This window comes from Jaculus jaculus, chromosome 21 (assembly GCF_020740685.1).
Source record: "Jaculus jaculus isolate mJacJac1 chromosome 21, mJacJac1.mat.Y.cur, whole genome shotgun sequence".
Classification (NCBI taxonomy): Eukaryota; Metazoa; Chordata; class Mammalia; order Rodentia; family Dipodidae; genus Jaculus; species Jaculus jaculus.
Genome location: NC_059122.1, coordinates 3083803 through 3093751, shown reverse-complemented (window position 1 = coordinate 3093751; position 9949 = coordinate 3083803). Strand labels below are relative to the sequence as shown.

General features: G+C 51.6%; 1 protein-coding gene and 1 non-coding gene across 4 annotated transcripts in view; one reads left to right on the top strand and one right to left on the bottom strand.

The window, feature by feature from the left end:
* Nucleotides 1-3876: 3876 nt before the first annotated feature.
* Nucleotides 3877-3946, bottom strand: LOC123456410. Its single transcript, XR_006634511.1, has one exon. It is a non-coding gene; the product is annotated as a small nucleolar RNA SNORD123 (small nucleolar RNA).
* A 3629-nt stretch (nt 3947-7575) lies between these two features.
* Sema5a (semaphorin 5A) overlaps nt 7576-9949 on the top strand; it is a 567085-nt gene continuing 564711 nt past the window's right edge. For 2 of the 3 annotated variants that reach the window (XM_045139346.1, XM_045139343.1), the window contains exon 1: nt 7576-7917. The gene's annotated coding sequence lies outside the window, so the exon portion shown is untranslated. Of the gene's footprint in view, nt 7918-8185; nt 8258-9949 lie in introns of those variants that run through there. The other variant, XM_045139344.1, reaches the window with a different exon arrangement.

Here is a 9949-nt window from a genome sequence, read left to right as displayed (position 1 = left end):
TTTCAGTCCCTGGTGGTGAGGGTCACATCACTTGTGGTGACAGACAGGAAGAGACAAGAGAGCCACCTCCTGTTCTTTCCCCTCTTTTCCCATCCGGGACCCCAGAGCATTCAATGGCGCTATCCACACTCATGACTCACGTGCATCTGCTTCTCTCTCTCTCTCTTAGTTCTTCCTGACTGGGAACCCGAGAGATGTGCATAGTCTCTTCTCAATCCAATCATGTTCACCAAGTTAATCATCACAGGACTCTTGAGTCACCAGGGGGTAGACTTTTTATTACTGCCTTTTTTTTTTTTTTTTTGCTTCTGGCTTGTATCTCCAAGATACATCTTGTGCCTTACAGTGTAAGACAGCGCCTGGAATTTCAACTTTCACAATTAAATTGCAGGCAGAATAGAGAGGTAGAAGGAAAGGCTGAAAGCATCCATGCCCTACCTGTTAATCCTTCTCACAAAAGCCCGCCGAATTTATGCCTTGTTATTCATACCATGGCCTCATCTAACTGCAAGACAATCCTGATGTTGTTTTTGTTTTAAAAGCCAGGTACTTTGCAATTCAAATAAAATCAGGTCTGCCATTAAGGATGATGATGATGATGAAGACAGTGTGTGTGTGTGTGTGAGTGTGTGTGTGTGCACTGGGGGTGGAGGTGGCGCTGTTTGGGGGTAACCATGGGTGATGGGATTAGAGGAGGTATTATTGTTGGTAGTTGGGGCAAGAAGCTGACTGCTGACTTAAGCGAGGCTCAGTAACAGTAAGAGCAGAGAGGAGGCTCTGGAATGAATTTTGCAGAGGGACTGTAAGAATCCAACAGTCTTTCTGCCTCCTGGGTTGTCCCAGAGAACATTTTTGCCCTATTGGCTTAATTCCACAGATATTCCTTTCAAGGTCATTCATTATGCTCAGATTATTTGATAAGTGATGAAATAAAAAGTCAGGGTCTTTGTGCTTATATATCTCAGCAGGCTGAATATATTCATATTTGCGGGGGGGGGTGCGGAATATATTTCCAAGGGTATTTATTTTCTCTCAACATTCTGTTTTCAAAGAGTGAGGAATATAAGAGGACACTGATTAATAAAGAACCAAATATCTTATTCAAATAAGTACAGCCATTCTTTGCTTATAAACACCGAAGATATGAGTCCAAGTGTCAGAAAATAACTCTAAGGAAACCATACGGATGCTTTGCCTTCATGCCAAGAACCATCTGCATTTCCTGTAGATATTCCAAAAAAATCTTTAAACATAGCATTTTCCTTCGCCCCATGCCATTCTTATAAAAGACAACTTGACCTGTTTTGAGGACATCAGTTTTATCTTAAGGAAACGGGGTTGCTAGAAATTATGTCTAGAAATCCTACCAAAAAAAGAAGAGACAAAATACTTTTGGATTTCTAGGATACTTTAGATTTCTGAAAATAGATAAAGAAAACAGTAATGTCCTTTTGAAAGTCTGAGGAATCTGTAAATACTTGTAAGAAAAAAAAAAATAGCTATTGTGGGCTGGAGAGATGGCCTCACAGTTAAGGCACTTGCCTACAAAGCCAAAGGACCCAGGTTCGATTCCCCAGGACCCATGTAAGCCAGATCCAGAAGGTGGTGCATGCATATGGAGTTTGTCTGCAGTGGCTGGAGGCCTTGGAGTTCCTATTCTGTCTCCCTCTCTCTATGTGCCCTGTTCTCTCTCAAATAAATAAATAACAATATCTACTGAAAGTGGCCTCCAGCCTCCGCCACAAATTACTGACAGCAAGCTGAAAGCCTGTGTTGTTGAATATATGCTCAGGTGGCTGCCTCCTTGAACTGCTGTGGACTCTATAGACTTAACTAGGCCGGTCCCTAGAATGTGGGGGAAGGCAAGTCATTGTGCCAACTTACATCAACAACCAGCGGCCAAACCCATCAGCACATCCCTCTCTGGTCAGCTCCGGGAAGGCCCTAGAGAGACTGGGGGAGAAATCAGACGGTGGAGAGACAGCTACAACAGAGGCTCCCCCCTTGCAGTCTGGAAGAATGGACCAGCCTGAGCCTTGAACTTAATGGCCGGGTACCTGCATTCTGCATGACATTAATGCGCCTTCACTATTTCCACACAAGTTCCCCCGGGCTGCTCTTTACAAAAGGAATCAGGGGTCCCCCATGCTGCCCAGGAAGTGGGCTATATACTACAGAGTCATAAAATTAAGGGGGGCTTTAGTATAGGGCTGGGGAGATGGCTTATTTGGTAAACCTGGAGAACCTAAGTTTGGAACCTCCCTCCACCCAGCATCTGGGTAAAAGGCAGGGTGTGGAAATTGTGCTTGTCATCCTAATGCTGGGGAGGCGCATAAATCAGGGGATCCCTGAGATGTGCTTGCTAGCCAGTCCAGTTGAATCAGTAGGAGAGGCTGAGGAGAGGGTTCAGCGGTTAAAGCTAAGTTTCCTTGCAAACCTGCAGCCCTGTGTCCAACGCCCTGACACCATATATAAATCTGGATGCAAAATGGCAGATGCGTATGTAATTCCAACGTACCCACAGCGATGGAAGGCAGAGCCAGCTGGACTGGCGCACACGAAGTGGCCAACGCAAAGCAATAAGAAGGGTGCCCACGTGTCAAGCGAGGAGTGGACAGAGAGGTATGGACATCCTGAGCTTGCCCTCAGATCTTCACAGTGCTTCACGGCACGTAACACGTGTACCCACACACACATGTACACAATAAAAAAAAAAAATAACTGGGGATCCTATGAAAATGGCAACTTCTAGGGCTGGAGAGATGGCTTAGCGGTTAAGCGCTTGCCTGTGAAGCCTAAGGACCCCGGTTCGAGGCTCGGTTCCCCAGGTCCCATGTTAGCCAGATGCACAAGGGGGCGCACGCGTCTGGAGTTCGTTTGCAGAGGCTGGAGGCCCTGGCGCGCCCATTCTCTCTCTCTCCCTCTATCTGTCTTTCTCTCTGTGTCTATCTCTCTCAAATAAATAAATAAATAAAAATCTTATTAAAAAAAAGAAAATGGCAACTTCTAGCCTATATATTCATGTGCACACCTTCCCTTGCACACACAAGGACAGAGGGGCTTGATGAGGCTCAACAGACTGGAGGTGTCGAACGCTCCCCCCAAGTCACCCCACTTCAAGATACTTCACCTGACAAAACACTGGGGACAGTACCCCATCAGCAGAGGATACAGCTGTGGGACTCCCAGATAACTTAAAGTTCATGAAGAAACCAGCCTTGGGCAATCCTGCCGTGACATCAGTTTCACTCCTCTGTAACAGTGTTTGTCTGTGGTAAGAAACAGAATGGATATACCAAGGGGCTGGAGAGATGGCTTAGCGGTTAAGCGCTTGCCTGTGAAGCCTAAGGACCCTAGTTCAAGGCTCGATTCCCCAGGACCCCACATAAGCCAGATGCACGAGGTGGCGCGCGCATCTGGAGTTTGTCTGCAGTGGTTTGAGGCCCTGATGTGCCCATTCTCTCTCTCTCTGTGTCACTCTCAAATAAATAAATAAAAATAAATAATAAATAATAAAAGAATGGATGCACCAAAAACAAAGACATCAGGCCTGGACGGGAGGCCCTGCCTCAGTCCCTTGCAGAGAAATCCGGTTAGGAGATGGAAAAGTCACAACCTCTGGACTGAGGTTTTTTTCATAACGTTAATCCAAATCTTGTTTCTTTCTAAAAGCCACAGGTACCAAGGCCTCCACTGAACGCCACTGGTGGTCCACGGTCACGTCTTCACGTTCTAGGTTCCTCTCTTCTGGGATGGTCACAGCACTTGTGGCTGAAACTCAAGCACTAAGGAGGGGTGTGGAGATAAGACAAAGGTTGGCATATTAGTTTAGAGAAGAGACACGAGTGACATTTTGTATTTCTGAACAGACATTGAGGCAAATCAGGAAATGGATGGCGTCTTTCAAGTCACAAGAATCAGCGCCTCGGCATTCATCATTTTCACCAAGCGTCTCAGTAGCTTCTCTGGATTTGTGTTTTGTGTACGTGGGCTCAGATGATCCTGAAGCCATTCAGGGAGAGGGGCATTTGCATTTTGAAGAGACCTAAGCAGTTTTCTTTAAACAAACAAACAAACAAACAAAAAAAAAATCACCTTAACTTTCACATTGTGATGAGAAATAGCTTAACTTAGGATAGCCTTTCAGTGAAAAAGTCTTGTAAAGGGAAAAAAAATATTAAATTTCATTAGGAAAAGGAACTACCTGTATTTTATATTGATCACCTTTTTTCTCTTTTAGTAGTTTAGTACTACATGTGGGATGGTATACCCTGGGAACAGCCAAACTAGCCCCTGCCCTTGCACAGATCCACAAAGAATTTTCTTTTTTTTTTAAATTTTATTTTTGTTTTATTTCTATTTATTTATTTATTTGAGAGCGACAGACAGAGAAAGAGGCAGAGGGAGAGGGAGAGAGAAAGAGAGAAAGAGAATGGATGCACGAGGGCCTCCAGCCACAGCAAACGAACTCCAGACGCGTGCGCCCCCTTGTGCATCTGGCTAACGTGGGTCCTGGGGAACCGAGCCTCGAACTGGGGTCCTTAGGCTTCACAGGCAAACGCTTAACTGCTAAGCCATCTCTCCAGCCGCCCCCACAGAATTTCTTACAGGGCTGTACGCTTTGTGAAGCGACCCCTGGATCTGGGTTAGACAGCGTTCGCTTTCTAGTGCTTAGTTCTCTAGGCCACGAGTTTATCTGTTTGAGGCAAGGCTCTCCCTATGAAGCCCTAGGCTGGCCCTGAACTCCCAAATCTTCTACCTTAGCGACCAGAGACTGGGCTTAGATGCATGACACATCATGCCTGCCTTTCATTTATTTATTTATTTATTTTTAAGGGCTGGAGAGATGGCTTAGCAGTGAAGGTGCTTGCCTGGGAAACTTAAGGACCCAAGTTCAATTCCCCAGGACCCACGTAAGCAAATAGTGGCGCATGCGTCTGGAGTTCGTTTGCCGTGGCTGGAGGCCACTCTATCTGCCTCCCACCTTACATAAGTAAATTAAATCTAAAAAATTAAAAAAATATATATATTTTTTAAATTTTTTTTTTTTTTGAGGTAGGGTCTCACTCTAGCCCAGGCTGACCTGGAATTCACTATGTACTCTCAGGGTGGCCTCGAACTCACGGTGATCCTCCTAACCTCTTTAACAACATCATTGCCAGGCCAGGCCAAGGCTTAGCTAAATACACTGGGTACTGACTGCACGCGTGTCTTCCTTCAGGGACCTTGCCTGGGTGCTCCAGGCCCCTCCCGGACTTTGGACTGAGGTGCACAGCAAAGGTCCGGCCAGACCTTGGCCAGCCTCTTTTCTAAGAGGCTTCTCAGAGGCCGCTGTCCCACGTTGGCAAGAGCAGGGGAATGCCAGGAATGGCACCAGTCTGCCACTACTGTCCAATCAGGAGTGGCAGAAGAAACACAGAGTGAGGCGTTAAACTTTCCCCTCCAGTCTGGAAAGGCAGCAGCTGGCGGGAACAACTCCTTGAGGAAACGCTACCCAAAGAGGCTCCCCCAGTTACCCAGAGGTTTCAAAGAAAACAGAAGTGAGGCTTTGGGGCACCCAAAAGTCCTCCCCACCCCCATCAGTTCCAGACACCACACACTTAGGAATGGCAAGGACCCTGGATCCTGTAACTTTTTTTCAACTTTAAAAGTCCCCAGGGTGAGCTGGGCGTGGTGGCGCACGCCTTTAATCCCAGCACTCGGGAGGCAGAGGTAGGAGGATCGCCGTGAGTTCGAGGCCACCTTGAGACTACATAGTGAATTCCAGGTCAGCCTGGCCTAGACTGAGACCCTACCTCGAAAAACAAAAAACAAAACAAAACAAACAAACAAACAAAAAGTCCCCAGAGTGTTGTTTTTTTAAGATTATTTTTAAAAATTTACTTTTAATTGAGACAGAGAGAGAGAGAGACAGACAGACAGACAGAATGGGTGCTCCAGGGCTTCCTGCAACTGCAAACAGAACTCCAGACGGATACACTGCCTTGCACTTCTGGCTTACGTGGGACCTGGGGAATCGAACCTGGGTCCTTAGGCCTTGTAGAGGCAAGCACCTTAACTGCTAAGCTATCTCTCCAGCCCAAAGGTTTCGGTTGTTTCTAATTAATCCCAATGATGTTCAAACATCCCCACAGCCCGATGTCTTTTAACTGAGCTGTAATACCAAAAATAAAACAACAACAACAAAAAAAACAAAACAAAAAACAAACCCAAAACATAATGGCTCAGAATAAACATTCATATCCTGTAACTGCCATTCGTTTCCTTTTGCATTAAAAACCCACCAAGGCTGATCATGTCTACCTGGCAGTTTCTAGAAACCCTTGAAATCTTCCAAGGCCCCTTATGTGCCCATCCAGTGATGAGCTTTACTTATTTTATTTTTTTAAACCGAGTGCTTACTCAGTAAGTCTCAAAGGTTCTGCAAAAGTGCAAAAATACTTGGCTCAGAACCGGAGCCGCTGGCTTGAGGGGGTGGGGGTGGGGGGCTCAGCGTGGCAGCTCCTTGAGGGAACCTCTTGATCACCCCTCCCCTGGCCTGCAGAACTTTCCACATTCCTTACTGGATTCCCTCCGAAGTCCGGCCTGAACTAACTGGGAGCCTCTGGGGACAAATCGTTTGCCCAAGAAAATAACCTCACTGCTTCTTCGGGAAGGACTTTTCCCGCTCAGCACTCATCAAGACACCCCAGGACACAATCTCGACTGACCCCCTCCATGCCTGTCCACTGTGCGGGGTGACCCTTCCTTGCCTGTCCACTCTGGAGACGACCCCTCCATGCCTTTCCACTCTGGGGGTGATCTTTCCATGCCTGTCCACTCTGGGGGGGGTGACCCTTCCTTGCCTGTCCACTGTGGGGGTGACCCTTCCATGCCTGTCCACTCTAGGGATCCGGGGGTGGGGGCAGCGAGGGACTCACTTACCTGATAGCCTGGGCGCCTGCGGGGCGGACGCGCCACGTCTCCACTCTCCCGGTCCTTTTATGGAGCCCATCCCGGCGGGTGCGGCCACGTGGTGGTGAGCCCGGAGACCCTGCAAGGGGTCAGGGTGTGTGTGTGTGTGTGTACACGTATGGGGGTCTCCTAAGATCTCCCCAAGAAGAAGGGAGAGCGCCCGGAAAGTCAGCGCGAACGCCAACTTGGCACTTGGGCTGCGGGAGTGCGTGTGGCTCGCAGGGTGCCCCGGGTTGGAGAAGGACGGGGAGGCGGAGGAGTGAGGCGTGGGGGGGTCCCGACTCGCACAGAGGAGGGCCGGGGGCGGGACCCGGGGAGGTCGGGCGCAGGCTGGGAGCTCGGGTTTCATTGCGCCCCCCCCCTCCCGACACACCCCACCCTCGGCGGGGCGGAGTCTGGGGAGGCGGGGCGGAGAGGCCCCGCGCGCTGCATCCATCCATTCCTCCCTCCCTCTCTCCCTCCCTCCTTCCCTCCATCCCTCCCCGCGCTCCGGGCCCTGCGCGCACCCCGCGCGGCTCTCCTCGCCGGGAAGGCGGCGCCGGCGCCCGCGCTGCTCCCGCCGTGCCCGCTGCTCCCGTGCGCTGCCTTCCCGCCGAGGGTGGGCTCCGCGGACTCTGCACCACCGACCGACCCCCTCCTCACCTCCGGCTCCCAGCCCCCGGCCCTGACCCCTGGACCCTCCGGACCACACGGCTCCTCTGCAGGGGACCTGCGGCACGTGCGCTACCCGTTCTCTGCGGGCGCCCTCCTCTCCAAGCGCGCGGCCACCCCAACTTTGCCACCTTTGCCGGCGGCCCGCGCTGGACCCGAACCCGCCAGCTCCGAGGCCGGGCCGTGGTTCGGGGGGAGGCGGGGAGCGGCTGCCTCGACTTCCCTGGAGTTGAGCAGAAGAGGATCCTCTGCGCACCTCGGGGAGACGGGAGGGGACACCCCCCCCCCGTTCCCCGTGCCCGCGACAACCTGGTGAGGCTCCCCCGGGTCTCTCCCTGGGAGATGGGGAGCGGGTGCTGGGGGTCTGGGGAGGGGGGCGCCGAGTCTGTGTGGAGGGGGGACCCAGGGGAGGCCGCGGTCCTGCGGAGCGGCGGTGGAGTGGGGGGGCTGTTGGGGTTCGGGGGTCCGGGTCTCCCTGCGCGCGCGCTGGCACCTGGGCGGGGACTGGACCACCGTCAGTAGTGCGCGGGCGTTGGGGAGGGGACTTGGTGAGGGGGGGGGCGAGAGGGTTGCCCGCAGCTTGGCTGGTACCCGGGGCTGGAAGTTTGTGTGCCCTCGCCTTGGCCCGGAGGGGAGAAGGGCGTGCGGAGAGGTAAGGAGCGGAGGTGGCCCTTGGGTAGGGGCGCCAGGGTGATGGCGAGACCTGACGCGCCCGGCTCGCGTGCCACCTCCACCGTGGGGGTCGCGCTGGCTGCAGGTCGGGGCGCATCCGCAGCCACCCCGCAGACTTTGGGCGCATTTCCCCCCCCCCTGCCGCCCTTTCCTGGGAGCTTTGGGGTGCACGAGGAATAGATGTGTCTGTGTGTGTGTGTGTGGGTGGCTTAGGAGACCCCCACCCTCGGAGGCGGTGGGACTACGGAGTGCAACTCCTCCAAGTTCTCGGGGTTAATGAATGCAGAGCCGGGGATGCGCCCGCCGGCTGTCTCCCCGTTCCGGGTGGGTGGGGGGGCGCCCGTGTCCGCGGGCATCTCTGCCTCCGCCGCGGATTCCACGTCGTGGGGCACCGGGGGTGGATGCGCAGCCTGCTCTTTGCCAAGGATGGTCAGGGATCGACTCTCCCTCCGCGTGCTGGTCCCCCAGTTCCTGGGGTCGGGGAGGGTCTGTGTGTGTGTGGGTGGGGAGGGGAGCTTTGGCGGGAAGCGCGGTCCCCCTCCTCATCTTTTTTGTTTGTTTTGTTTGTTTGCTTGGTACCTGGATGCGGTTGCTCCCGAGTTGGGATTTAACTTTCGGGCACCTGCGTCTCCGCGGATGCCCCGGCAGGGGGCGCTAAGAGCGAGCTCACCGTGCAGGAGAGAGGATGCTGGCTTAGCTTTGAGCCTTAGGGGTTCCTGGAGGGGGGGGGGGGATGCTGGGGGTGGTAATTAGGGTCCCAGGCAGCGGACCGAGGCACCTGGAGGAGCCTGCAGTCATGTCACCATGGGGAGAGGCTTTCTTTACCACCTAGAACTTTCAACCTTGCTGGAAGCAAGATAGTGTTAACTAGACAGGTCCCTTCCAGAGACACAAGGTTACCCCTGCAAACTGTTCTTGGCACTCCCCCCACCCCGCAAAAAATTCTCTTTCTTGTGATGATTCGAAGTATCCAGAGGAGCAGCCACGGAGCGAAGACCGAGTTATGTGTCGTGCATGCAAGGAGCTCTGGTCTCTTCAGAGCTAGTCAGTTTATAAAGCACTGGTCCTTAGAATCGTTGTAGCTAATTAAAAAAAAAAAAAAGGTTTATTTTTATTTTTTTAGGTTGTGGCCAATTTTTAAGGAAGAAAATTGCGTTTCAGCTTACCTGGAACAGCCCCGTTTGCTGGGAAGAGCAGATGTGTCATTAATCACAGGGTTAGTCTTTCGTAAGGAGGCACAGAAAGAAAAAGAAAAAGAAAAAAAAAAAGCCCTACTAGGACATTTTTCACATCTAATCAGGATCGTTGAATTAAATTGGTTTGATCACTGGCCACTTTCGGCATTAGAGAGAGTCATCCTGATCCTGCACCAAGTGACCAGCTCATAGCTGCAATTTAAGTAGGTAATGCCTTAAGCTATGGGCAACTGAAAGAACTTTTCTTACCTGGCTTTACTCCAAAACAAACATGCATTTCCTCCTCCTCCAAATTCTGTTTGTGTTGTTCCACTCACAAAGCAGCCCCTAAACACAGTTGTTCGGGTACAAAAAACACAGAGATTTTTTCCTTGAGTTTGTTTCTTGTAAAAACTTCGGAGGAGACTGCGTCTCATCTGGGTGCCTTAGAGCTGATGAGCTGGTCCCTACTTTTATGTGCTTTTAGGCTAACACAT